Raw genomic sequence first — 27,463 nt, 5'->3', positions numbered from 1 at the left:
GTAGCTTCTGAACCGTTTGACCTACAACATCGTATGACCACTCCCTGGAAAGGGGAGACCCTCACGAACACGGTGGTGTTCTCAATTCGTCTCTACGTCCCCCACAAGTGTCAGGGGACTCGTCTGAAGTCGGAACCCTTTATGTGCCAACTTCTGTTTGTAGAATCCCAAATCTTTGGCCTCCAAACTAATGTGACCCCACTTGTCACAATGTTCTCAGTTTTGCCCTACGTTCCCCACAAGTGTCACGGGACTAATCTGAAGGTAACAGGTACTGATTAAAATAATTGATTTTTTAACCAGGGACCTCTCTCACCCTAAGCCATAATAGTACAACTATACCAACGATCCTTTTGGTCAAAGAATTTTCACTTTCCACAAAAATGACGGTCAGGATATGAATCGATGTCTCCATGTTGCTTCAGAGCTTCAAATAGCATTGGTGGTATAGTGGTGAGCATAGCTGCCTTCCAAGCAGTTGACCCGGGTTTGATTCCCAGCCAATGCAGAGCATGAGATATTCGCTAGTTTTAGGGGCTGGGTGTCATTTCAAGTGTATTACATTGGAATCAATGTCCTTGTCGTGGAAGTCAGATTTGCTCTTACTTCTTGCAGGTTTTCTAAATGAAGTGTGTTATTGAGCCAACTAGTTAATATCACAATAGATACGCAGTCCATCGCCTAAACCATTCAGCCACCTCGTCCTGCGCCCAAGAGGTGGCTGTTTGCAACCAGTGGCCAGAGATTTGCCTGTCTGAGCTTGTTAAAAGATCTGCAAAAGGGCTCATCCGGGATTTGAACCCGGGACCTCTCGCACCCAAAGCGAGAATCATACCCCTAGACCAACGAGCCTTACGCAAGAATAAAATTGTTTTTCTCTTCTGCGGCAATGACAATGAGGATATCAATTGTTCTTGTCCATGGTGCTTGGAAAGATTGAACCTCATGTGAGTGTTTGTGCTATACTTGTGAGCATAGCAGTCTTCCAAACTGTTGACCAGGCTTCAGTTCAAATCTTTTGTATTTCATCTGCTGTGTCTTTCACACTCTGTCTTCTTAAGCCGCGACAGCAAACTGATGATGACTGTTGACAAATGAATATTGAGCAAATGAGTCAATTAATATTTTAAAAGAGAAAATGAAAAAATTAAACTTCAAAAAGAATGGAGCTCATTTATTTTGAGTTGATTGATGCATCAGTACGTGAATCAAAGTAAACGAACGTAAAAAATACCCATTCAAATCGATCAGTTTTCAACTAGAGAGATTGAAACGCGTCGTATCTGTCTCAAGCCTCCATAACTGTTTATGTTACACCTCCACATCTGCAATGAAAGGTGGTGGAGCTAGAGCGGTGTTAGTCAAACCATGAGACATACGTATAATCGGTCCTCTCACAAAAACAAATGTAGCTTCTGAACCGTTTGACCTACAACATCGTATGACCACTCCCTGGAAAGGGGAGACCCTCACGAACACGGTGGTGTTCTCAATTCGTCTCTACGTCCCCCACAAGTGTCAGGGGACTCGTCTGAAGTCGGAACCCTTTATCTGCCAACTTCTGTTTGTAGAATCCCAAATCTTTGGCCTCCAAACTAATGTGACCCCACTTGTCACAATGTTCTCAGTTTTGCCCTACGTTCCCCACAAGTGTCACGGGACTAATCTGTAGGTAACAGGTACTGATTAAAATAATAGATTTTTTAACCAGGGACCTCTCTCACCCTAAGCCATAATAGTACAACTACACCAACGATCCGTTTGGTCAAAGAATTTTCACTTTCCACAAAAATGACGGTCAGGATATGAATCGATGTCTCCATGTTGCTTCAGAGATTCAAATAGCATTGGTGGTATAGTGGTGAGCATAGCTGCCTTCCAAGCAGTTGACCCGGGTTTGATTCCCAGCCAATGCAGAGCATGAGATATTGGCTAGTTTTAGGGGCTGGGTGTCATTTCAAGTGTATTACATTGGAATCAATGTCCTTGTTCGTGGAAGTCAGATTTGCTCTTACTTCTTGCAGGTTTTCTAAATGTAGTGTGTTATTGAGCCAACTAGTGAATATCACAATAGATACGCAGTCCATCGCCTAAACCATTCAGCCACCTCGTCCTGCGCCCAAGAGGTGGCTGTTTGCAACCAGTGGCCAGAGATTTGCCTGTCTGAGCTTGTTAAAAGATCTGCAAAAGGGCTCATCCGGGATTTGAACCCGGGACCTCTCGCACCCGAAGCGAGAATCATACCCCTAGACCAACGAGCCTTACACAAGAATAAAATTGTTTTTCTTTCTGCGGCAATGACAATGAGGATATCAATTGTTCTTGTCCATGGTGCTTGGAAAGATTGAACCTCATGTGAGTGTTTGTGCTATACTTTTGAGCATAGCAGTCTTCCAAACTGTTGACCAGGCTTCAGTTCAAATCTTTTGTATTTCATCTGCTGTGTCTTTCACACTCTGTCTTCTTAAGCCGCGACAGCAAACTGATGATGACTGTTGACAAATGAATATTGAGCAAATGAGTCAATTAATATTTTAAAAGAGAAAATGAAAAAATAAAACTTCAAAAAGAATGGAGCTCATTTATTTTGAGTCGATTGATGCATCAGTACGTGAATCAAAGTAAACGAACGTAAAAAATACCCATTCAAATCGATCAGTTTTCAACTAGAGAGATTGAAACGCGTCGTATCTGTCTCAAGCCTCCATAACTGTTTATGTTACACCTCCACATCTGCAATGAAAGGTGGTGGAGCTAGAGAGGTGTTAGTCAAACCATGAGACATACCTATAATCGGTCCTCTCACAAAAACATATGTAGCTTCTGAACCGTTTGACCTACAACATCGTATGACCACTCCCTGGAAAGGGGAGACCCTCACGAACACGGTGGTGTTCTCAATTCGTCTCTACGTCCCCCACAAGTGTCAGGGGACTCGTCTGAAGTCGGAACCCTTTATGTGCCAACTTCTGTTTGTAGAATCCCAAATCTTTGGCCTCCAAACTAATGTGACCCCACTTGTCACAATGTTCTCAGTTTTGCCCTACGTTCCCCACAAGTGTCACGGGACTAATCTGAAGGTAACAGGTACTGATTAAAATAATTGATTTTTAACCAGGGACCTCTCTCACCCTAAGCCATAATAGTACAACTATACCAACGATCCGTTTTCAAAAATTTTCACTTTCCACAAAAATACGGTCAGGATATGAATCGATGTCTCCATGTTGCTTCAAGCTTCAAATAGCATTGGTGGTATAGTGGGAGCATAGCTGCCTTCCAAGCAGTTGACCCGGGTTTGATTCCCAGCCAATGCAGAGCATGAGATATTGGCTAGTTTTAGGGGCTGGGTGTCATTTCAAGTGTATTACATTGGAATCAATGTCCTTGTTCGTGGAAGTCAGATTTGCTCTTACTTCTTGCAGGTTTTCTAAATGTAGTGTGTTATTGAGCCAACTAGTGAATATCACAATAGATACGCAGTCCTAAATCATTCAGCCACCTCGTCCTGCGCCCAAGAGGTGGCTGTTTGCAACCAGTGGCCAGAGATTTGCCTGTCTGAGCTTGTTAAAAGATCTGCAAAAGGGCTCATCCGGGATTTGAACCCGGGACCTCTCGCACCCGAAGCGAGAATCATACCCCTAGACCAACGAGCCTTACACAAGAATAAAATTGTTTTTCTTTCTGCGGCAATGACAATGAGGATATCAATTGTTCTTGTCCATGGTGCTTGGAAAGATTGAACCTCATGTGAGTGTTTGTGCTATACTTTTGAGCATAGCAGTCTTCCAAACTGTTGACCAGGCTTCAGTTCAAATCTTTTGTATTTCATCTGCTGTGTCTTTCACACTCTGTCTTCTTAAGCCGCGACAGCAAACTGATGATGAGTGTTGACAAATGAATATTGAGCAAATGAGGTCAATTAATATTTTAAAAGAGAAAATGAAAAAATAAAACTTCAAAAAGAATGGAGCTCATTTATTTTGAGTCAATTGATGCATCAGTACGTGAATCAAAGTAAACGAACGTAAAAATACCCATTCAAATCGATCAGTTTTCAACTAGAGAGATTGAAACGCGTCGTATCTGTCTCAAGCCTCCATAACTGTTTATGTTACACCTCCACATCTGCAATGAAAGGTGATGGAGCTAGAGCGGTGTTAGTCAAACCATGAGACATACCTATAATCGGTCCTCTCACAAAAACAATTGTAGCTTCTGAACCGTTTGACCTACAACATCGTATGACCACTCCCTGGAAAGGGGAGACCCTCACGAACACGGTGGTGTTCTCAATTCGTCTCTACGTCCCCCACAAGTGTCAGGGGACTCGTCTGAAGTCGGAACCCTTTATGTGCCAACTTCTGTTTGTAGAATCCCAAATCTTTGGCCTCCAAACTAATGTGACCCCACTTGTCACAATGTTCTCAGTTTTGCCCTACGTTCCCCACAAGTGTCACGGGACTAATCTGAAGGTAACAGGTACTGATTAAAATAATTGATTTTTTAACCAGGGACCTCTCTCACCCTAAGCCATAATAGTACAACTATACCAACGATCCGTTTGGTCAAAGAATTTTCACTTTCCACAAAAATGACGGTCAGGATATGAATCGATGTCTCCATGTTGCTTCAGAGATTCAAATAGCATTGGTGGTATAGTGGGAGCATAGCTGCCTTCCAAGCAGTTGACCCGGGTTTGATTCCCAGCCAATGCAGAGCATGAGATATTGGCTAGTTTTAGGGGCTGGGTGTCATTTCAAGTGTATTACATTGGAATCAATGTCCTTGTTCGTGGAAGTCAGATTTGCTCTTACTTCTTGCAGGTTTTCTAAATGTAGTGTGTTATTGAGCCAACTAGTGAATATCACAATAGATACGCAGTCCATCGCCTAAACCATTCAGCCACCTCGTCCTGCGCCCAAGAGGTGGCTGTTTGCAACTCAGTGGCCAGAGATTTGCCTGTCTGAGCTTGTTAAAAGATCTGCAAAAGGGCTCATCCGGGATTTGAACCCGGGACCTCTCGCACCCAAAGCGAGAATCATACCCCTAGACCAACGAGCCTTACACAAGAATAAAATTGTTTTTCTTTCTGCGGCAATGACAATGAGGATATCAATTGTTCTTGTCCATGGTGCTTGGAAAGATTGAACCTCATGTGAGTGTTTGTGCTATACTTTTGAGCATAGCAGTCTTCCAAACTGTTGACCAGGCTTCAGTTCAAATCTTTTGTATTTCATCTGCTGTGTCTTTCACACTCTGTCTTCTTAAGCCGCGACAGCAAACTGATGATGAGTGTTGACAAATGAATATTGAGCAAATGAGGTCAATTAATATTTTAAAAGAGAAAATGAAAAAATAAAACTTCAAAAAGAATGGAGCTCATTTATTTTGAGTCAATTGATGCATCAGTACGTGAATCAAAGTAAACGAACGTAAAAAATACCCATTCAAATCGATCAGTTTTCAACTAGAGAGATTGAAACGCGTCGTATCTGTCTCAAGCCTCCATAACTGTTTATGTTACACCTCCACATCTGCAATGAAAGGTGGTGGAGCTAGAGAGGTGTTAGTCAAACCATGAGACATACCTATAATCGGTCCTCTCACAAAAACATATGTAGCTTCTGAACCGTTTGACCTACAACATCGTATGACCACTCCCTGGAAAGGGGAGACCCTCACGAACACGGTGGTGTTCTCAATTCGTCTCTACGTCCCCCACAAGTGTCAGGGGACTCGTCTGAAGTCGGAACCCTTTATGTGCCAACTTCTGTTTGTAGAATCCCAAATCTTTGGCCTCCAAACTAATGTGACCCCACTTGTCACAATGTTCTCAGTTTTGCCCTACGTTCCCCACAAGTGTCACGGGACTAATCTGAAGGTAACAGGTACTGATTAAAATAATTGATTTTTTAACCAGGGACCTCTCTCACCCTAAGCCATAATAGTACAACTATACCAACGATCCGTTTGGTCAAAGAATTTTCACTTTCCACAAAAATGACGGTCAGGATATGAATCGATGTCTCCATGTTGCTTCAGAGCTTCAAATAGCATTGGTGGTATAGTGGTGAGCATAGCTGCCTTCCAAGCAGTTGACCCGGGTTTGATTCCCAGCCAATGCAGAGGATGAGATATTGGCTAGTTTTAAGGGCTGGGTGTCATTTCAAGTGTATTACATTGGAATCAATGTCCTTGTTCGTGGAAGTCAGATTTGCTCTTACTTCTTGCAGGTTTTCTAAATGTAGTGTGTTATTGAGCCAACTAGTGAATATCACAATAGATATGGAGTCCATCGCCTAAACCATTCAGCCACCTCGTCCTGCGCCCAAGAGGTGGCTGTTTGCAACCAGTGGCCAGAGATTTGCCTGTCTGAGCTTGTTAAAAGATCTGCAAAAGGGCTCATCCGGGATTTGAACCCGGGACCTCTCGCACCCGAAGCGAGAATCATACCCCTAGACCAACGAGCCTTACACAAGAATAAAATTGTTTTTCTTTCTGCGGCAATGACAATGAGGATATCAATTGTTCTTGTCCATGGTGCTTGGAAAGATTGAACCTCATGTGAGTGTTTGTGCTATACTTTTGAGCATAGCAGTCTTCCAAACTGTTGACCAGGCTTCAGTTCAAATCTTTTGTATTTCATCTGCTGTGTCTTTCACACTCTGTCTTCTTAAGCCGCGACAGCAAACTGATGATGAGTGTTGACAAATGAATATTGAGCAAATGAGGTCAATTAATATTTTAAAAGAGAAAATGAAAAAATAAAACTTCAAAAAGAATGGAGCTCATTTATTTTGAGTCAATTGATGCATCAGTACGTGAATCAAAGTAAACGAACGTAAAAAATACCCATTCAAATCGATCAGTTTTCAACTAGAGAGATTGAAACGCGTCGTATCTGTCTCAAGCCTCCATAACTGTTTATGTTACACCTCCACATCTGCAATGAAAGGTGGTGGAGCTAGAGAGGTGTTAGTCAAACCATGAGACATACCTATAATCGGTCCTCTCACAAAAACATATGTAGCTTCTGAACCGTTTGACCTACAACATCGTATGACCACTCCCTGGAAAGGGGAGACCCTCACGAACACGGTGGTGTTCTCAATTCGTCTCTACGTCCCCCACAAGTGTCAGGGGACTCGTCTGAAGTCGGAACCCTTTATGTGCCAACTTCTGTTTGTAGAATCCCAAATCTTTGGCCTCCAAACTAATGTGACCCCACTTGTCACAATGTTCTCAGTTTTGCCCTACGTTCCCCACAAGTGTCACGGGACTAATCTGAAGGTAACAGGTACTGATTTATTTTTTAACCAGGACCTCTCTCACCCTAACCATAATATCCCCATCCGTTTGTCAAAAATTTTCACTTTCCACAAAAATGACGGTCAGGATATGATCGATTCTCATTGCTTAATTAAACATTTTAATGAGCATAGCTGCCTTCCAAGCAGTTGACCCGGGTTTGATTCCCAGCCAATGCAGAGCATGAGATATTGACTAGTTTTAGGGGCTGGGTGTCATTTCAAGTGTATTACATTGGAATCAATGTCCTTTTCGTGGAAGTCAGATTTGCTCTTACTTCTTGCAGGTTTTCTAAATGTAGTGTGTTATTGAGCCAACTAGTGAATATCACAATAGATATGGAGTCCATCGCCTAAACCATTCAGCCACCTCGTCCTGCGCCCAAGAGGTGGCTGTTTGCAACTCAGTGGCCAGAGATTTGCCTGTCTGAGCTTGTTAAAAGATCTGCAAAAGGGCTCATCCGGGATTTGAACCCGGGACCTCTCGCACCCGAAGCGAGAATCATACCCCTAGACCAACGAGCCTTACACAAGAATAAAATTGTTTTTCTTTCTGCGGCAATGACAATGAGGATATCAATTGTTCTTGTCCATGGTGCTTGGAAAGATTGAACCTCATGTGAGTGTTTGTGCTATACTTTTGAGCATAGCAGTCTTCCAAACTGTTGACCAGGCTTCAGTTCAAATCTTTTGTATTTCATCTGCTGTGTCTTTCACACTCTGTCTTCTTAAGCCGCGACAGCAAACTGATGATGAGTGTTGACAAATGAATATTGAGCAAATGAGGTCAATTAATATTTTAAAAGAGAAAATGAAAAAATAAAACTTCAAAAAGAATGGAGCTCATTTATTTTGAGTCAATTGATGCATCAGTACGTGAATCAAAGTAAACGAACGTAAAAAATACCCATTCAAATCGATCAGTTTTCAACTAGAGAGATTGAAACGCGTCGTATCTGTCTCAAGCCTCCATAACTGTTTATGTTACACCTCCACATCTGCAATGAAAGGTGGTGGAGCTAGAGAGGTGTTAGTCAAACCATGAGACATACCTATAATCGGTCCTCTCACAAAAACATATGTAGCTTCTGAACCGTTTGACCTACAACATCGTATGACCACTCCCTGGAAAGGGGAGACCCTCACGAACACGGTGGTGTTCTCAATTCGTCTCTACGTCCCCCACAAGTGTCAGGGGACTCGTCTGAAGTCGGAACCCTTTATGTGCCAACTTCTGTTTGTAGAATCCCAAATCTTTGGCCTCCAAACTAATGTGACCCCACTTGTCACAATGTTCTCAGTTTTGCCCTACGTTCCCCACAAGTGTCACGGGACTAATCTGAAGGTAACAGGTACTGATTAATAATTGATTTTTACCAGGGACCTCTCTCACCCTAAGCCATATATACAACTATACCAACATCCGTTTTCAAAATTTTACTTTCCCAAACGTCAGATATGAATCGATGTCTCCATGTTGCTTCAGAGCTTCAAATAGCATTGGTGGTATAGTGGTGAGCATAGCTGCCTTCCAAGCAGTTGACCCGGGTTTGATTCCCAGCCAATGCAGAGCATGAGATATTGGCTAGTTTTAGGGGCTGGGTGTCATTTCAAGTGTATTACATTGGAATCAATGTCCTTGTTCGTGGAAGTCAGATTTGCTCTTACTTCTTGCAGGTTTTCTAAATGTAGTGTGTTATTGAGCCAACTAGTGAATATCACAATAGATATGGAGTCCATCGCCTAAACCATTCAGCCACCTCGTCCTGCGCCCAAGAGGTGGCTGTTTGCAACTCAGTGGCCAGAGATTTGCATATCTGAGCTTGTTAAAAGATCTGCAAAAGGGCTCATCCGGGATTTGAACCCGGGACCTCTCGCACCCAAAGCGAGAATCATACCCCTAGACCAACGAGCCTTACACAAGAATAAAATTGTTTTTCTTTCTGCGGCAATGACAATGAGGATATCAATTGTTCTTGTCCATGGTGCTTGGAAAGATTGAACCTCATGTGAGTGTTTGTGCTATACTTTTGAGCATAGCAGTCTTCCAAACTGTTGACCAGGCTTCAGTTCAAATCTTTTGTATTTCATCTGCTGTGTCTTTCACACTCTGTCTTCTTAAGCCGCGACAGCAAACTGATGATGAGTGTTGACAAATGAATATTGAGCAAATGAGGTCAATTAATATTTTAAAAGAGAAAATGAAAAAATAAAACTTCAAAAAGAATGGAGCTCATTTATTTTGAGTCAATTGATGCATCAGTACGTGAATCAAAGTAAACGAACGTAAAAAATACCCATTCAAATCGATCAGTTTTCAACTAGAGAGATTGAAACGCGTCGTATCTGTCTCAAGCCTCCATAACTGTTTATGTTACACCTCCACATCTGCAATGAAAGGTGGTGGAGCTAAGAGGTGTTAGTCAAACCATGAGCATACCTATAATCGGTCCTCTCACAAAAACAATTGTAGCTTCTGAACCGTTTGACCTACAACATCGTATGACCACTCCCTGGAAAGGGGAGACCCTCACGAACACGGTGGTGTTCTCAATTCGTCTCTACGTCCCCCACAAGTGTCAGGGGACTCGTCTGAAGTCGGAACCCTTTATGTGCCAACTTCTGTTTGTAGAATCCCAAATCTTTGGCCTCCAAACTAATGTGACCCCACTTGTCACAATGTTCTCAGTTTTGCCCTACGTTCCCCCACAAGTGTCACGGGACTAATCTGAAGGTAACAGGTACTGATTTTAACCTCTTTTATTATCTTCTTATCTCTCCCTTTTGAGCATAGCTGCCTTCCAAGCAGTTGACCCGGGTTTGATTCCCAGCCAATGCAGAGCATGAGATATTGGCTAGTTTTAAGGGCTGGGTGTCATTTCAAGTGTATTACATTGGAATCAATGTCCTTGTTCGTGGAAGTCAGATTTGCTCTTACTTCTTGCAGGTTTTCTAAATGTAGTGTGTTATTGAGCCAACTAGTGAATATCACAATAGATATGGAGTCCATCGCCTAAACCATTCAGCCACCTCGTCCTGCGCCCAAGAGGTGGCTGTTTGCAACTCAGTGGCCAGAGATTTGCCTGTCTGAGCTTGTTAAAAGATCTGCAAAAGGGCTCATCCAGGATTTGAACCCGGGACCTCTCGCACCCGAAGCGAGAATCATACCCCTAGACCAACGAGCCTTACACAAGAATAAAATTGTTTTTCTTTCTGCGGCAATGACAATGAGGATATCAATTGTTCTTGTCCATGGTGCTTGGAAAGATTGAACCTCATGTGAGTGTTTGTGCTATACTTTTGAGCATAGCAGTCTTCCAAACTGTTGACCAGGCTTCAGTTCAAATCTTTTGTATTTCATCTGCTGTGTCTTTCACACTCTGTCTTCTTAAGCCGCGACAGCAAACTGATGATGAGTGTTGACAAATGAATATTGAGCAAATGAGGTCAATTAATATTTTAAAAGAGAAAATGAAAAAATAAAACTTCAAAAAGAATGGAGCTCATTTATTTTGAGTCAATTGATGCATCAGTACGTGAATCAAAGTAAACGAACGTAAAAAATACCCATTCAAATCGATCAGTTTTCAACTAGAGAGATTGAAACGCGTCGTATCTGTCTCAAGCCTCCATAACTGTTTATGTTACACCTCCACATCTGCAATGAAAGGTGGTGGAGCTAGAGAGGTGTTAGTCAAACCATGAGACATACCTATAATCGGTCCTCTCACAAAAACATATGTAGCTTCTGAACCGTTTGACCTACAACATCGTATGACCACTCCCTGGAAAGGGGAGACCCTCACGAACACGGTGGTGTTCTCAATTCGTCTCTACGTCCCCCACAAGTGTCAGGGGACTCGTCTGAAGTCGGAACCCTTTATGTGCCAACTTCTGTTTGTAGAATCCCAAATCTTTGGCCTCCAAACTAATGTGACCCCACTTGTCACAATGTTCTCAGTTTTGCCCTACGTTCCCCACAAGTGTCACGGGACTAATCTGAAGGTAACAGGTACTGATTAATATTTTTTAAAGGGACCTCTCTCCTATATAACAGTCCTTTGTCAAAAATTTCTTTAAAAAACTATATCTCCATGTTGCTTCACTTTTTGTTTGGAGCATAGCTGCCTTCCAAGCAGTTGACCCGGGTTTGATTCCCAGCCAATGCAGAGGATGAGATATTGGCTAGTTTTAAGGGCTGGGTGTCATTTCAAGTGTATTACATTGGAATCAATGTCCTTGTTCGTGGAAGTCAGATTTGCTCTTACTTCTTGCAGGTTTTCTAAATGTAGTGTGTTATTGAGCCAACTAGTGAATATCACAATAGATATGGAGTCCATCGCCTAAACCATTCAGCCACCTCGTCCTGCGCCCAAGAGGTGGCTGTTTGCAACCAGTGGCCAGAGATTTGCCTGTCTGAGCTTGTTAAAAGATCTGCAAAAGGGCTCATCCAGGATTTGAACCCGGGACCTCTCGCACCCGAAGCGAGAATCATACCCCTAGACCAACGAGCCTTACACAAGAATAAAATTGTTTTTCTTTCTGCGGCAATGACAATGAGGATATCAATTGTTCTTGTCCATGGTGCTTGGAAAGATTGAACCTCATGTGAGTGTTTGTGCTATACTTTTGAGCATAGCAGTCTTCCAAACTGTTGACCAGGCTTCAGTTCAAATCTTTTGTATTTCATCTGCTGTGTCTTTCACACTCTGTCTTCTTAAGCCGCGACAGCAAACTGATGATGAGTGTTGACAAATGAATATTGAGCAAATGAGGTCAATTAATATTTTAAAAGAGAAAATGAAAAAATAAAACTTCAAAAAGAATGGAGCTCATTTATTTTGAGTCAATTGATGCATCAGTACGTGAATCAAAGTAAACGAACGTAAAAAATACCCATTCAAATCGATCAGTTTTCAACTAGAGAGATTGAAACGCGTCGTATCTGTCTCAAGCCTCCATAACTGTTTATGTTACACCTCCACATCTGCAATGAAAGGTGGTGGAGCTAGAGAGGTGTTAGTCAAACCATGAGACATACCTATAATCGGTCCTCTCACAAAAACAATTGTAGCTTCTGAACCGTTTGACCTACAACATCGTATGACCACTCCCTGGAAAGGGGAGACCCTCACGAACACGGTGGTGTTCTCAATTCGTCTCTACGTCCCCCACAAGTGTCAGGGGACTCGTCTGAAGTCGGAACCCTTTATGTGCCAACTTCTGTTTGTAGAATCCCAAATCTTTGGCCTCCAAACTAATGTGACCCCACTTGTCACAATGTTCTCAGTTTTGCCCTACGTTCCCCACAAGTGTCACGGGACTAATCTGAAGGTAACAGGTACTGATGAGCATAGCTGCCTTCCAAGCAGTTGACCCGGGTTTGATTCCCAGCCAATGCAGAGGATGAGATATTGGCTAGTTTTAAGGGCTGGGTGTCATTTCAAGTGTATTACATTGGAATCAATGTCCTTGTTCGTGGAAGTCAGATTTGCTCTTACTTCTTGCAGGTTTTCTAAATGTAGTGTGTTATTGAGCCAACTAGTGAATATCACAATAGATATGGAGTCCATCGCCTAAACCATTCAGCCACCTCGTCCTGCGCCCAAGAGGTGGCTGTTTGCAACCAGTGGCCAGAGATTTGCCTGTCTGAGCTTGTTAAAAGATCTGCAAAAGGGCTCATCCGGGATTTGAACCCGGGACCTCTCGCACCCGAAGCGAGAATCATACCCCTAGACCAACGAGCCTTACACAAGAATAAAATTGTTTTTCTTTCTGCGGCAATGACAATGAGGATATCAATTGTTCTTGTCCATGGTGCTTGGAAAGATTGAACCTCATGTGAGTGTTTGTGCTATACTTTTGAGCATAGCAGTCTTCCAAACTGTTGACCAGGCTTCAGTTCAAATCTTTTGTATTTCATCTGCTGTGTCTTTCACACTCTGTCTTCTTAAGCCGCGACAGCAAACTGATGATGAGTGTTGACAAATGAATATTGAGCAAATGAGGTCAATTAATATTTTAAAAGAGAAAATGAAAAAATAAAACTTCAAAAAGAATGGAGCTCATTTATTTTGAGTCAATTGATGCATCAGTACGTGAATCAAAGTAAACGAACGTAAAAAATACCCATTCAAATCGATCAGTTTTCAACTAGAGAGATTGAAACGCGTCGTATCTGTCTCAAGCCTCCATAACTGTTTATGTTACACCTCCACATCTGCAATGAAAGGTGGTGGAGCTAGAGAGGTGTTAGTCAAACCATGAGATATACCTATAATCGGTCCTCTCACAAAAACATATGTAGCTTCTGAACCGTTTGACCTACAACATCGTATGACCACTCCCTGGAAAGGGGAGACCCTCACGAACACGGTGGTGTTCTCAATTCGTCTCTACGTCCCCCACAAGTGTCAGGGGACTCGTCTGAAGTCGGAACCCTTTATGTGCCAACTTCTGTTTGTAGAATCCCAAATCTTTGGCCTCCAAACTAATGTGACCCCACTTGTCACAATGTTCTCAGTTTTGCCCTACGTTCCCCACAAGTGTCACGGGACTAATCTGAAGGTAACAGGTACTGATGAGCATAGCTGCCTTCCAAGCAGTTGACCCGGGTTTGATTCCCAGCCAATGCAGAGGATGAGATATTGGCTAGTTTTAAGGGCTGGGTGTCATTTCAAGTGTATTACATTGGAATCAATGTCCTTGTTCGTGGAAGTCAGATTTGCTCTTACTTCTTGCAGGTTTTCTAAATGTAGTGTGTTATTGAGCCAACTAGTGAATATCACAATAGATATGGAGTCCATCGCCTAAACCATTCAGCCACCTCGTCCTGCGCCCAAGAGGTGGCTGTTTGCAACCAGTGGCCAGAGATTTGCCTGTCTGAGCTTGTTAAAAGATCTGCAAAAGGGCTCATCCAGGATTTGAACCCGGGACCTCTCGCACCCGAAGCAAGAATCATACCCCTAGACCAACGAGCCTTACACAAGAATAAAATTGTTTTTCTTTCTGCGGCAATGACAATGAGGATATCAATTGTTCTTGTCCATGGTGCTTGGAAAGATTGAACCTCATGTGAGTGTTTGTGCTATACTTTTGAGCATAGCAGTCTTCCAAACTGTTGACCAGGCTTCAGTTCAAATCTTTTGTATTTCATCTGCTGTGTCTTTCACACTCTGTCTTCTTAAGCCGCGACAGCAAACTGATGATGAGTGTTGACAAATGAATATTGAGCAAATGAGGTCAATTAATATTTTAAAAGAGAAAATGAAAAAATAAAACTTCAAAAAGAATGGAGCTCATTTATTTTGAGTCAATTGATGCATCAGTACGTGAATCAAAGTAAACGAACGTAAAAAATACCCATTCAAATCGATCAGTTTTCAACTAGAGAGATTGAAACGCGTCGTATCTGTCTCAAGCCTCCATAACTGTTTATGTTACACCTCCACATCTGCAATGAAAGGTGGTGGAGCTAGAGAGGTGTTAGTCAAACCATGAGACATACCTATAATCGGTCCTCTCACAAAAACAATTGTAGCTTCTGAACCGTTTGACCTACAACATCGTATGACCACTCCCTGGAAAGGGGAGACCCTCACGAACACGGTGGTGTTCTCAATTCGTCTCTACGTCCCCCACAAGTGTCAGGGGACTCGTCTGAAGTCGGAACCCTTTATGTGCCAACTTCTGTTTGTAGAATCCCAAATCTTTGGCCTCCAAACTAATGTGACCCCACTTGTCACAATGTTCTCAGTTTTGCCCTACGTTCCCCACAAGTGTCACGGGACTAATCTGAAGGTAACAGGTACTGATTAATATTTTTAATTTTTCTAACAATCATGGATATAATCATGTCTCTTGCTTAGTTATACATTTTTTGGAGCATAGCTGCCTTCCAAGCAGTTGACCCGGGTTTGATTCCCAGCCAATGCAGAGCATGAGATATTGGCTAGTTTTAAGGGCTGGGTGTCATTTCAAGTGTATTACATTGGAATCAATGTCCTTGTTCGTGGAAGTCAGATTTGCTCTTACTTCTTGCAGGTTTTCTAAATGTAGTGTGTTATTGAGCCAACTAGTGAATATCACAATAGATATGGAGTCCATCGCCTAAACCATTCAGCCACCTCGTCCTGCGCCCAAGAGGTGGCTGTTTGCAACTCAGTGGCCAGAGATTTGCCTGTCTGAGCTTGTTAAAAGATCTGCAAAAGGGCTCATCCAGGATTTGAACCCGGGACCTCTCGCACCCGAAGCGAGAATCATACCCCTAGACCAACGAGCCTTACACAAGAATAAAATTGTTTTTCTTTCTGCGGCAATGACAATGAGGATATCAATTGTTCTTGTCCATGGTGCTTGGAAAGATTGAACCTCATGTGAGTGTTTGTGCTATACTTTTGAGCATAGCAGTCTTCCAAACTGTTGACCAGGCTTCAGTTCAAATCTTTTGTATTTCATCTGCTGTGTCTTTCACACTCTGTCTTCTTAAGCCGCGACAGCAAACTGATGATGAGTGTTGACAAATGAATATTGAGCAAATGAGGTCAATTAATATTTTAAAAGAGAAAATGAAAAAATAAAACTTCAAAAAGAATGGAGCTCATTTATTTTGAGTCAATTGATGCATCAGTACGTGAATCAAAGTAAACGAACGTAAAAAATACCCATTCAAATCGATCAGTTTTCAACTAGAGAGATTGAAACGCGTCGTATCTGTCTCAAGCCTCCATAACTGTTTATGTTACACCTCCACATCTGCAATGAAAGGTGGTGGAGCTAAGGGGTGTTAGTCAAACCATGAGCATACCTATAATCGGTCCTCTCACAAAAACAATTGTAGCTTCTGAACCGTTTGACCTACAACATCGTATGACCACTCCCTGGAAAGGGGAGACCCTCACGAACACGGTGGTGTTCTCAATTCGTCTCTACGTCCCCCACAAGTGTCAGGGGACTCGTCTGAAGTCGGAACCCTTTATGTGCCAACTTCTGTTTGTAGAATCCCAAATCTTTGGCCTCCAAACTAATGTGACCCCACTTGTCACAATGTTCTCAGTTTTGCCCTACGTTCCCCACAAGTGTCACGGGACTAATCTGAAGGTAACAGGTACTGATTTATTGATTTTTTAACCAGGGACCTCTCTCACCCTAAGCCATAATAGTACAACTATACCAACGATCCTTTTGGTCAAAAATTTTCACTTTCCACAAAAATGACGGTCAGGATATGAATCGATGTCTCCATGTTGCTTGCAAGCTTCAATAGCATTGGTGGTATAGTGAGCATAGCTGCCTTCCAAGCAGTTGACCCGGGTTCGATTCCCAGCCAATGCAGAGCATGAGATATTGACTAGTTTTAGGGGCTGGGTGTCATTTCAACTGTATTACATTGGAATCAATGTCCTTTCGTGGAAGTCAGATTTGCTCTTACTTCTTGCAGGTTTTCTAAATGAAGTGTGTTATTGAGCCAACTAGTTAATATCACAATAGATATGCAGTCCATCGCCTAAACCATTCAGCCACCTCGTCCTGCGCCCAAGAGGTGGCTGTTTGCAACTCAGTGGCCAGAGATTTGCCTGTCTGAGCTTGTTAAAAGATCTGCAAAAGGGCTCATCCGGGATTTGAACCCGGGACCTCTCGCACCCGAAGCGAGAATCATACCCCTAGACCAACGAGCCTTACACAAGAATAAAATTGTTTTTCTTTCTGCGGCAATGACAATGAGGATATCAATTGTTCTTGTCCATGGTGCTTGGAAAGATTGAACCTCATGTGAGTGTTTGTGCTATACTTTTGAGCATAGCAGTCTTCCAAACTGTTGACCAGGCTTCAGTTCAAATCTTTTGTATTTCATCTGCTGTGTCTTTCACACTCTGTCTTCTTAAGCCGCGACAGCAAACTGATGATGAGTGTTGACAAATGAATATTGAGCAAATGAGGTCAATTAATATTTTAAAAGAGAAAATGAAAAAATAAAACTTCAAAAAGAATGGAGCTCATTTATTTTGAGTCAATTGATGCATCAGTACGTGAATCAAAGTAAACGAACGTAAAAAATACCCATTCAAATCGATCAGTTTTCAACTAGAGAGATTGAAACGCGTCGTATCTGTCTCAAGCCTCCATAACTGTTTATGTTACACCTCCACATCTGCAATGAAAGGTGGTGGAGCTAGAGAGGTGTTAGTCAAACCATGAGACATACCTATAATCGGTCCTCTCACAAAAACATATGTAGCTTCTGAACCGTTTGACCTACAACATCGTATGACCACTCCCTGGAAAGGGGAGACCCTCACGAACACGGTGGTGTTCTCAATTCGTCTCTACGTCCCCCACAAGTGTCAGGGGACTCGTCTGAAGTCGGAACCCTTTATGTGCCAACTTCTGTTTGTAGAATCCCAAATCTTTGGCCTCCAAACTAATGTGACCCCACTTGTCACAATGTTCTCAGTTTTGCCCTACGTTCCCCACAAGTGTCACGGGACTAATCTGAAGGTAACAGGTACTGATTAATAATTGATTTTTAACCAGGACCTCTCTCACCCTAAGCCATAATAGTACAACTATACCAACGATCCTTTTGGTCAAAAATTTTCACTTCACAAAAATACGGTCAGATTATCGATGTCTCATGTTGCTTCAACTTCAATAGCATTGGTTATATTGAGCATAGCTGCCTTCCAAGCAGTTGACCCGGGTTTAATTCCCAGCCAATGCAGAGCATGAGATATTGACTAGTTTTAGGGGCTGGGTGTCATTTCAAGTGTATTACATTGGAATCAATGTCCTTCGTGGAAGTCAGATTTGCTCTTACTTTTTGCAGGTTTTCTAAATGAAGTGTGATTATTGAGCCAACTAGTTAATATCACAATAGATATGCAGTCCATCGCCTAAACCATTCAGCCACCTCGTCCTGCGCCCAAGAGGTGGCTGTTTGCAACCAGTGGCCAGAGATTTGCCTGTCTGAGCTTGTTAAAAGATCTGCAAAAGGGCTCATCCGGGATTTGAACCCGGGACCTCTCGCACCCGAAGCGAGAATCATACCCCTAGACCAACGAGCCTTACACAAGAATAAAATTGTTTTTCTTTCTGCGGCAATGACAATGAGGATATCAATTGTTCTTGTCCATGGTGCTTGGAAAGATTGAACCTCATGTGAGTGTTTGTGCTATACTTTTGAGCATAGCAGTCTTCCAAACTGTTGACCAGGCTTCAGTTCAAATCTTTTGTATTTCATCTGCTGTGTCTTTCACACTCTGTCTTCTTAAGCCGCGACAGCAAACTGATGATGAGTGTTGACAAATGAATATTGAGCAAATGAGGTCAATTAATATTTTAAAAGAGAAAATGAAAAAATAAAACTTCAAAAAGAATGGAGCTCATTTATTTTGAGTCAATTGATGCATCAGTACGTGAATCAAAGTAAACGAACGTAAAAAATACCCATTCAAATCGATCAGTTTTCAACTAGAGAGATTGAAACGCGTCGTATCTGTCTCAAGCCTCCATAACTGTTTATGTTACACCTCCACATCTGCAATGAAAGGTGGTGGAGCTAGAGAGGTGTTAGTCAAACCATGAGACATACCTATAATCGGTCCTCTCACAAAAACAATTGTAGCTTCTGAACCGTTTGACCTACAACATCGTATGACCACTCCCTGGAAAGGGGAGACCCTCACGAACACGGTGGTGTTCTCAATTCGTCTCTACGTCCCCCACAAGTGTCAGGGGACTCGTCTGAAGTCGGAACCCTTTATGTGCCAACTTCTGTTTGTAGAATCCCAAATCTTTGGCCTCCAAACTAATGTGACCCCACTTGTCACAATGTTCTCAGTTTTGCCCTACGTTCCCCACAAGTGTCACGGGACTAATCTGAAGGTAACAGGTACTGATTAAAATAATTGATTTTTTAACCAGGGACCTCTCTCACCCTAAGCCATAATAGTACAACTATACCAACGATCCTTTTGGTCAAAGAATTTTCACTTTCCACAAAAATGACGGTCAGGATATGAATCGATGTCTCCATGTTGCTTCAGAGCTTCACATAGCATTGGTGGTATAGTGGGAGCATAGCTGCCTTCCAAGCAGTTGACCCGGGTTCAATTCCCATGCCAATGCAGAGCATGAGATATTGACTAGTTTTAGGGGCTGGGTGTCATTTCAAGTGTATTACATTGGAATCAATGTCCTTCGTGGAAGTCAGATTTGCTCTTACTTTTTGCAGGTTTTCTAAATGTAGTGTGATTATTGAGCCAACTAGTTAATATCACAATAGATATGCAGTCCATCGCCTAAATCATTCAGCCACCTCGTCCTGCGCCCAAGAGGTGGCTGTTTGCAACCAGTGGCCAGAGATTTGCCTGTCTGAGCTTGTTAAAAGATCTGCAAAAGGGCTCATCCGGGATTTGAACCCGGGACCTCTCGCACCCGAAGCGAGAATCATACCCCTAGACCAACGAGCCTTACACAAGAATAAAATTGTTTTTCTTTCTGCGGCAATGACAATGAGGATATCAATTGTTCTTGTCCATGGTGCTTGGAAAGATTGAACCTCATGTGAGTGTTTGTGCTATACTTTTGAGCATAGCAGTCTTCCAAACTGTTGACCAGGCTTCAGTTCAAATCTTTTGTATTTCATCTGCTGTGTCTTTCACACTCTGTCTTCTTAAGCCGCGACAGCAAACTGATGATGAGTGTTGACAAATGAATATTGAGCAAATGAGGTCAATTAATATTTTAAAAGAGAAAATGAAAAAATAAAACTTCAAAAAGAATGGAGCTCATTTATTTTGAGTCAATTGATGCATCAGTACGTGAATCAAAGTAAACGAACGTAAAAAATACCCATTCAAATCGATCAGTTTTCAACTAGAGAGATTGAAACGCGTCGTATCTGTCTCAAGCCTCCATAACTGTTTATGTTACACCTCCACATCTGCAATGAAAGGTGGTGGAGCTAGAGAGGTGTTAGTCAAACCATGAGATATACCTATAATCGGTCCTCTCACAAAAACATATGTAGCTTCTGAACCGTTTGACCTACAACATCGTATGACCACTCCCTGGAAAGGGGAGACCCTCACGAACACGGTGGTGTTCTCAATTCGTCTCTACGTCCCCCCACAAGTGTCAGGGGACTCGTCTGAAGTCGGAACCCTTTATGTGCCAACTTCTGTTTGTAGAATCCCAAATCTTTGGCCTCCAAACTAATGTGACCCCACTTGTCACAATGTTCTCAGTTTTGCCCTACGTTCCCCACAAGTGTCACGGGACTAATCTGAAGGTAACAGGTACTGATTAAAATAATTGATTTTTTAACCAGGGACCTCTCTCACCCTAAGCCATAATAGTACAACTATACCAACGATCCATTTGGTCAAAGAATTTTCACTTTCCACAAAAATGACGGTCAGGATATGAATCGATGTCTCCACGTTGCTTCAGAGCTTCAAATAGCATTGGTGGTATAGTGGTGAGCATAGCTGCCTTCCAAGCAGTTGACCCGGGTTTGATTCCCAGCCAATGCAGAGCATGAGATATTGGCTAGTTTTAGGGGCTGGGTGTCATTTCAAGTGTATTACATTGGAATCAATGTCCTTGTTCGTGGAAGTCAGATTTGCTCTTACTTCTTGCAGGTTTTCTAAATGTAGTGTGTTATTGAGCCAACTAGTGAATATCACAATAGATATGGAGTCCATCGCCTAAACCATTCAGCCACCTCGTCCTGCGCCCAAGAGGTGGCTGTTTGCAACCAGTGGCCAGAGATTTGCCTGTCTGAGCTTGTTAAAAGATCTGCAAAAGGGCTCATCCGGGATTTGAACCCGGGACCTCTCGCACCCAAAGCGAGAATCATACCCCTAGACCAACGAGCCTTACACAAGAATAAAATTGTTTTTCTTTCTGCGGCAATGACAATGAGGATATCAATTGTTCTTGTCCATGGTGCTTGGAAAGATTGAACCTCATGTGAGTGTTTGTGCTATACTTTTGAGCATAGCAGTCTTCCAAACTGTTGACCAGGCTTCAGTTCAAATCTTTTGTATTTCATCTGCTGTGTCTTTCACACTCTGTCTTCTTAAGCCGCGACAGCAAACTGATGATGAGTGTTGACAAATGAATATTGAGCAAATGAGGTCAATTAATATTTTAAAAGAGAAAATGAAAAAATAAAACTTCAAAAAGAATGGAGCTCATTTATTTTGAGTCAATTGATGCATCAGTACGTGAATCAAAGTAAACGAACGTAAAAAATACCCATTCAAATCGATCAGTTTTCAACTAGAGAGATTGAAACGCGTCGTATCTGTCTCAAGCCTCCATAACTGTTTATGTTACACCTCCACATCTGCAATGAAAGGTGGTGGAGCTATAATCGGTCCTCTCACAAAAACAATTGTAGCTTCTGAACCGTTTGACCTACAACATCGTATGACCACTCCCTGGAAAGGGGAGACCCTCACGAACACGGTGGTGTTCTCAATTCGTCTCTACGTCCCCCACAAGTGTCAGGGGACTCGTCTGAAGTCGGAACCCTTTATGTGCCAACTTCTGTTTGTAGAATCCCAAATCTTTGGCCTCCAAACTAATGTGACCCCACTTGTCACAATGTTCTCAGTTTTGCCCTACGTTCCCCACAAGTGTCACGGGACTAATCTGAAGGTAACAGGTACTGATTAAAATAATTGATTTTTTAACCAGGGACCTCTCTCACCCTAAGCCATAATAGTACAACTATACCAACGATCCATTTGGTCAAAGAATTTTCACTTTCCACAAAAATGACGGTCAGGATATGAATCGATGTCTCCATGTTGCTTCAGAGATTCAAATAGCATTGGTGGTATAGTGTGAGCATAGCTGCCTTCCAAGTAGTTGACCCGGGTTTGATTCCTGGCCAATGCAGAGCATGAGATATTGGCTAGTTTTAGGGGCTGGGTGTCATTTCAAGTGTATTACATTGGAATCAATATTCGTGGAAGTCAGATTTGCTCTTACTTTTTGCAGGTTTTCTAAATGTAGTGTGTTATTGAGCCAACTAGTGAATATCACAATAGATACGCAGTCCATCGCCTAAACCATTCAGCCACCTCGTCCTGCGCCCAAGAGGTGGCTGTTTGCAACCAGTGGCCAGAGATTTGCCTGTCTGAGCTTGTTAAAAGATCTGCAAAAGGGCTCATCCGGGATTTGAACCCGGGACCTCTCGCACCCAAAGCGAGAATCATACCCCTAGACCAACGAGCCTTAGACAAGAATAAAATTGTTTTTCTTTCTGCGGCAATGACAATGAGGATATCAATTGTTCTTGTCCATGGTGCTTGGAAAGATTGAACCTCATGTGAGTGTTTGTGCTATACTTTTGAGCATAGCAGTCTTCCAAACTGTTGACCAGGCTTCAGTTCAAATCTTTTGTATTTCATCTGCTGTGTCTTTCACACTCTGTCTTCTTAAGCCGCGACAGCAAACTGATGATGAGTGTTGACAAATGAATATTGAGCAAATGAGGTCAATTAATATTTTAAAAGAGAAAATGAAAAAATAAAACTTCAAAAAGAATGGAGCTCATTTATTTTGAGTCAATTGATGCATCAGTACGTGAATCAAAGTAAACGAACGTAAAAAATACCCATTCAAATCGATCAGTTTTCAACTAGAGAGATTGAAACGCGTCGTATCTGTCTCAAGCCTCCATAACTGTTTATGTTACACCTCCACATCTGCAATGAAAGGTGGTGGAGCTAGAGAGGTGTTAGTCAAACCATGAGACATACCTATAATCGGTCCTCTCACAAAAACAATTGTAGCTTCTGAACCGTTTGACCTACAACATCGTATGACCACTCCCTGGAAAGGGGAGACCCTCACGAACACGGTGGTGTTCTCAATTCGTCTCTACGTCCCCCACAAGTGTCAGGGGACTCGTCTGAAGTCGGAACCCTTTATCTGCCAACTTCTGTTTGTAGAATCCCAAATCTTTGGCCTCCAAACTAATGTGACCCCACTTGTCACAATGTTCTCAGTTTTGCCCTACGTTCCCCACAAGTGTCACGGGACTAATCTGTAGGTAACAGGTACTGATTAAAATAATTGATTTTTTAACCAGGGACCTCTCTCACCCTAAGCCATAATAGTACAACTATACCAACGATCCGTTTGGTCAAAGAATTTTCACTTTCCACAAAAATGACGGTCAGGATATGAATCGATGTCTCCATGTTGCTTCAGAGATTCAAATAGCATTGGTGGTATAGTGGTGAGCATAGCTGCCTTCCAAGCAGTTGACCCGGGTTTGATTCCCAGCCAATGCAGAGCATGAGATATTGGCTAGTTTTAGGGGCTGGGTGTCATTTCAAGTGTATTACATTGGAATCAATGTCCTTGTTCGTGGAAGTCAGATTTGCTCTTACTTCTTTGCAATTTTTCTAAATGTAGTGTGTTATTGAGCCAACTAGTGAATATCACAATAGATATGGAGTCCATCGCCTAAACCATTCAGCCACCTCGTCCTGCGCCCAAGAGGTGGCTGTTTGCAACCAGTGGCCAGAGATTTGCCTGTCTGAGCTTGTTAAAAGATCTGCAAAAGGGCTCATCCGGGATTTGAACCCGGGACCTCTCGCACCCAAAGCGAGAATCATACCCCTAGACCAACGAGCCTTACACAAGAATAAAATTGTTTTTCTTTCTGCGGCAATGACAATGAGGATATCAATTGTTCTTGTCCATGGTGCTTGGAAAGATTGAACCTCATGTGAGTGTTTGTGCTATACTTTTGAGCATAGCAGTCTTCCAAACTGTTGACCAGGCTTCAGTTCAAATCTTTTGTATTTCATCTGCTGTGTCTTTCACACTCTGTCTTCTTAAGCCGCGACAGCAAACTGATGATGAGTGTTGACAAATGAATATTGAGCAAATGAGGTCAATTAATATTTTAAAAGAGAAAATGAAAAAATTAAACTTCAAAAAGAATGGAGCTCATTTATTTTGAGTTGATTGATGCAACAGTACGTGAATCAAAGTAAACGAAAGTAAAAAATACCCATTCAAATCAATCAGTTTTCAACTAGAGAGATTGAAACGCGTCGTATCTGTCTCAAGCCTCCATAACTGTTTATGTTACACCTCCACATCTGCAATGAAAGGTGGTGGAGCTAGAGCGGTGTTAGTCAAACCATGAGACATACGTATAATCGGTCCTCTCACAAAAACAATTGTAGCTTCTGAACCGTTTGACCTACAACATCGTATGACCACTCCCTGGAAAGGGGAGACCCTCACGAACACGGTGGTGTTCTCAATTCGTCTCTACGTCCCCCACAAGTGTCAGGGGACTCGTCTGAAGTCGGAACCCTTTATCTGCCAACTTCTGTTTGTAGAATCCCAAATCTTTGGCCTCCAAACTAATGTGACCCCACTTGTCACAATGTTCTCAGTTTTGCCCTACGTTCCCCACAAGTGTCACGGGACTAATCTGTAGGTAACAGGTACTGATTAAAATAATAGATTTTTTAACCAGGGACCTCTCTCACCCTAAGCCATAATAGTACAACTACACCAACGATCCGTTTGGTCAAAGAATTTTCACTTTCCACAAAAATGACGGTCAGGATATGAATCGATGTCTCCATGTTGCTTCAGAGATTCAAATAGCATTGGTGGTATAGTGGTGAGCATAGCTGCCTTCCAAGTAGTTGACCCGGGTTTGATTCCTGGCCAATGCAGAGCATGAGATATTGGCTAGTTTTAGGGGCTGGGTGTCATTTCAAGTGTATTACATTGGAATCAATATTCGTGGAAGTCAGATTTGCTCTTACTTTTTGCAATTTTTTCTAAATGTAGTGAGTTATTGAGCCAACTAGTGAATATCACAATAGATACGCAGTCCATCGCCTAAACCATTCAGCCACCTCGTCCTGCGCCCAAGAGGTGGCTGTTTGCAACCAGTGGCCAGAGATTTGCCTGTCTGAGCTTGTTAAAAGATCTGCAAAAGGGCTCATCCGGGATTTGAACCCGGGACCTCTCGCACCCAAAGCGAGAATCATACCCCTAGACCAACGAGCCTTAGACAAGAATAAAATTGTTTTTCTTTCTGCGGCAATGACAATGAGGATATCAATTGTTCTTGTCCATGGTGCTTGGAAAGATTGAACCTCATGTGAGTGTTTGTGCTATACTTGTGAGCATAGCAGTCTTCCAAACTGTTGACCAGGCTTCAGTTCAAATCTTTTGTATTTCATCTGCTGTGTCTTTCACACTCTGTCTTCTTAAGCCGCGACAGCAAACTGATGATGAGTGTTGACAAATGAATATTGAGCAAATGAGTCAATTAATATTTTAAAAGAGAAAATGAAAAAATTAAACTTCAAAAAGAATGGAGCTCATTTATTTTGAGTTGATTGATGCATCAGTACGTGAATCAAAGTAAACGAACGTAAAAAATACCCATTCAAATCGATCAGTTTTCAACTAGAGAGATTGAAACGCGTCGTATCTGTCTCAAGCCTCCATAACTGTTTATGTTACACCTCCACATCTGCAATGAAAGGTGGTGGAGCTAGAGAGGTGTTAGTCAAACCATGAGACATACCTATAATCGGTCCTCTCACAAAAACATATGTAGCTTCTGAACCGTTTGACCTACAACATCGTATGACCACTCCCTGGAAAGGGGAGACCCTCACGAACACGGTGGTGTTCTCAATTCGTCTCTACGTCCCCCACAAGTGTCAGGGGACTCGTCTGAAGTCGGAACCCTTTATCTGCCAACTTCTGTTTGTAGAATCCCAAATCTTTGGCCTCCAAACTAATGTGACCCCACTTGTCACAATGTTCTCAGTTTTGCCCTACGTTCCCCACAAGTGTCACGGGACTAATCTGAAGGTAACAGGTACTGATTAAAATAATTGATTTTTTAACCAGGGACCTCTCTCACCCTAAGCCATAATAGTACAACTACACCAACGATCCGTTTGGTCAAAGAATTTTCACTTTCCACAAAAATGACGGTCAGGATATGAATCGATGTCTCCATGTTGCTTCAGAGATTCAAATAGCATTGGTGGTATAGTGGTGAGCATAGCTGCCTTCCAAGTAGTTGACCCGGGTTTGATTCCTGGCCAATGCAGAGCATGAGATATTGGCTAGTTTTAGGGGCTGGGTGTCATTTCAAGTGTATTACATTGGAATCAATATTCGTGGAAGTCAGATTTGCTCTTACTTTTTGCAGGTTTTCTAAATGTAGTGTGTTATTGAGCCAACTAGTGAATATCACAATAGATACGCAGTCCATCGCCTAAACCATTCAGCCACCTCGTCCTGCGCCCAAGAGGTGGCTGTTTGCAACCAGTGGCCAGAGATTTGCCTGTCTGAGCTTGTTAAAAGATCTGCAAAAGGGCTCATCCGGGATTTGAACCCGGGACCTCTCGCACCCAAAGCGAGAATCATACCCCTAGACCAACGAGCCTTAGACAAGAATAAAATTGTTTTTCTTTCTGCGGCAATGACAATGAGGATATCAATTGTTCTTGTCCATGGTGCTTGGAAAGATTGAACCTCATGTGAGTGTTTGTGCTATACTTGTGAGCATAGCAGTCTTCCAAACTGTTGACCAGGCTTCAGTTCAAATCTTTTGTATTTCATCTGCTGTGTCTTTCACACTCTGTCTTCTTAAGCCGCGACAGCAAACTGATGATGAGTGTTGACAAATGAATATTGAGCAAATGAGGTCAATTAATATTTTAAAAGAGAAAATGAAAAAATTAAACTTCAAAAAGAATGGAGCTCATTTATTTTGAGTTGATTGATGCAACAGTACGTGAATCAAAGTAAACGAAAGTAAAAAATACCCATTCAAATCAATCAGTTTTCAACTAGAGAGATTGAAACGCGTCGTATCTGTCTCAAGCCTCCATAACTGTTTATGTTACACCTCCACATCTGCAATGAAAGGTGGTGGAGCTAGAGCGGTGTTAGTCAAACCATGAGACATACGTATAATCGGTCCTCTCACAAAAACATATGTAGCTTCTGAACCGTTTGACCTACAACATCGTATGACCACTCCCTGGAAAGGGGAGACCCTCACGAACACGGTGGTGTTCTCAATTCGTCTCTACGTCCCCCACAAGTGTCAGGGGACTCGTCTGAAGTCG

The 27,463-nt window shown here is 42.4% G+C and overlaps 20 non-coding genes across 20 annotated transcripts; all 20 read right to left on the bottom strand.

Moving 5' to 3' along the window:
• Positions 1-780: 780 nt before the first annotated feature.
• trnap-ugg (transfer RNA proline (anticodon UGG)) lies at positions 781-852 on the bottom strand. The gene has a single exon. It is a non-coding gene; the product is annotated as a tRNA-Pro (tRNA).
• A 1,337-nt stretch (positions 853-2,189) lies between these two features.
• On the bottom strand, positions 2,190-2,261 carry trnap-cgg (transfer RNA proline (anticodon CGG)). Its single transcript has one exon. It is a non-coding gene; the product is annotated as a tRNA-Pro (tRNA).
• A 1,323-nt stretch (positions 2,262-3,584) lies between these two features.
• Positions 3,585-3,656, bottom strand: trnap-cgg (transfer RNA proline (anticodon CGG)). Its single transcript has one exon. It is a non-coding gene; the product is annotated as a tRNA-Pro (tRNA).
• Positions 3,657-4,992: 1,336 nt separating this feature from the next.
• trnap-ugg (transfer RNA proline (anticodon UGG)) lies at positions 4,993-5,064 on the bottom strand. Its single transcript has one exon. It is a non-coding gene; the product is annotated as a tRNA-Pro (tRNA).
• A 1,337-nt stretch (positions 5,065-6,401) lies between these two features.
• Positions 6,402-6,473, bottom strand: trnap-cgg (transfer RNA proline (anticodon CGG)). Its single transcript has one exon. It is a non-coding gene; the product is annotated as a tRNA-Pro (tRNA).
• A 1,290-nt stretch (positions 6,474-7,763) lies between these two features.
• trnap-cgg (transfer RNA proline (anticodon CGG)) lies at positions 7,764-7,835 on the bottom strand. The gene has a single exon. It is a non-coding gene; the product is annotated as a tRNA-Pro (tRNA).
• Positions 7,836-9,153: 1,318 nt separating this feature from the next.
• trnap-ugg (transfer RNA proline (anticodon UGG)) lies at positions 9,154-9,225 on the bottom strand. The gene has a single exon. It is a non-coding gene; the product is annotated as a tRNA-Pro (tRNA).
• A 1,198-nt stretch (positions 9,226-10,423) lies between these two features.
• Positions 10,424-10,495, bottom strand: trnap-cgg (transfer RNA proline (anticodon CGG)). The gene has a single exon. It is a non-coding gene; the product is annotated as a tRNA-Pro (tRNA).
• Positions 10,496-11,752: 1,257 nt separating this feature from the next.
• Positions 11,753-11,824, bottom strand: trnap-cgg (transfer RNA proline (anticodon CGG)). Its single transcript has one exon. It is a non-coding gene; the product is annotated as a tRNA-Pro (tRNA).
• A 1,161-nt stretch (positions 11,825-12,985) lies between these two features.
• trnap-cgg (transfer RNA proline (anticodon CGG)) lies at positions 12,986-13,057 on the bottom strand. Its single transcript has one exon. It is a non-coding gene; the product is annotated as a tRNA-Pro (tRNA).
• Positions 13,058-14,218: 1,161 nt separating this feature from the next.
• Positions 14,219-14,290, bottom strand: trnap-cgg (transfer RNA proline (anticodon CGG)). The gene has a single exon. It is a non-coding gene; the product is annotated as a tRNA-Pro (tRNA).
• A 1,229-nt stretch (positions 14,291-15,519) lies between these two features.
• On the bottom strand, positions 15,520-15,591 carry trnap-cgg (transfer RNA proline (anticodon CGG)). The gene has a single exon. It is a non-coding gene; the product is annotated as a tRNA-Pro (tRNA).
• A 1,324-nt stretch (positions 15,592-16,915) lies between these two features.
• trnap-cgg (transfer RNA proline (anticodon CGG)) lies at positions 16,916-16,987 on the bottom strand. Its single transcript has one exon. It is a non-coding gene; the product is annotated as a tRNA-Pro (tRNA).
• Positions 16,988-18,301: 1,314 nt separating this feature from the next.
• On the bottom strand, positions 18,302-18,373 carry trnap-cgg (transfer RNA proline (anticodon CGG)). Its single transcript has one exon. It is a non-coding gene; the product is annotated as a tRNA-Pro (tRNA).
• A 1,335-nt stretch (positions 18,374-19,708) lies between these two features.
• Positions 19,709-19,780, bottom strand: trnap-cgg (transfer RNA proline (anticodon CGG)). The gene has a single exon. It is a non-coding gene; the product is annotated as a tRNA-Pro (tRNA).
• Positions 19,781-21,118: 1,338 nt separating this feature from the next.
• On the bottom strand, positions 21,119-21,190 carry trnap-ugg (transfer RNA proline (anticodon UGG)). The gene has a single exon. It is a non-coding gene; the product is annotated as a tRNA-Pro (tRNA).
• Positions 21,191-22,487: 1,297 nt separating this feature from the next.
• On the bottom strand, positions 22,488-22,559 carry trnap-ugg (transfer RNA proline (anticodon UGG)). The gene has a single exon. It is a non-coding gene; the product is annotated as a tRNA-Pro (tRNA).
• A 1,338-nt stretch (positions 22,560-23,897) lies between these two features.
• trnap-ugg (transfer RNA proline (anticodon UGG)) lies at positions 23,898-23,969 on the bottom strand. Its single transcript has one exon. It is a non-coding gene; the product is annotated as a tRNA-Pro (tRNA).
• Positions 23,970-25,301: 1,332 nt separating this feature from the next.
• On the bottom strand, positions 25,302-25,373 carry trnap-ugg (transfer RNA proline (anticodon UGG)). The gene has a single exon. It is a non-coding gene; the product is annotated as a tRNA-Pro (tRNA).
• A 1,330-nt stretch (positions 25,374-26,703) lies between these two features.
• Positions 26,704-26,775, bottom strand: trnap-ugg (transfer RNA proline (anticodon UGG)). The gene has a single exon. It is a non-coding gene; the product is annotated as a tRNA-Pro (tRNA).
• Between the last annotated feature and the right edge of the window lie 688 nt (positions 26,776-27,463).

This window comes from Salmo salar, chromosome ssa22 (genome assembly GCF_905237065.1).
Source record: "Salmo salar chromosome ssa22, Ssal_v3.1, whole genome shotgun sequence".
NCBI classification, from domain to species: domain Eukaryota; kingdom Metazoa; phylum Chordata; class Actinopteri; order Salmoniformes; family Salmonidae; genus Salmo; species Salmo salar.
The sequence above is the reverse complement of the archived record's forward strand: the minus strand, read 5'-3'. Positions and strand labels throughout refer to the sequence as shown.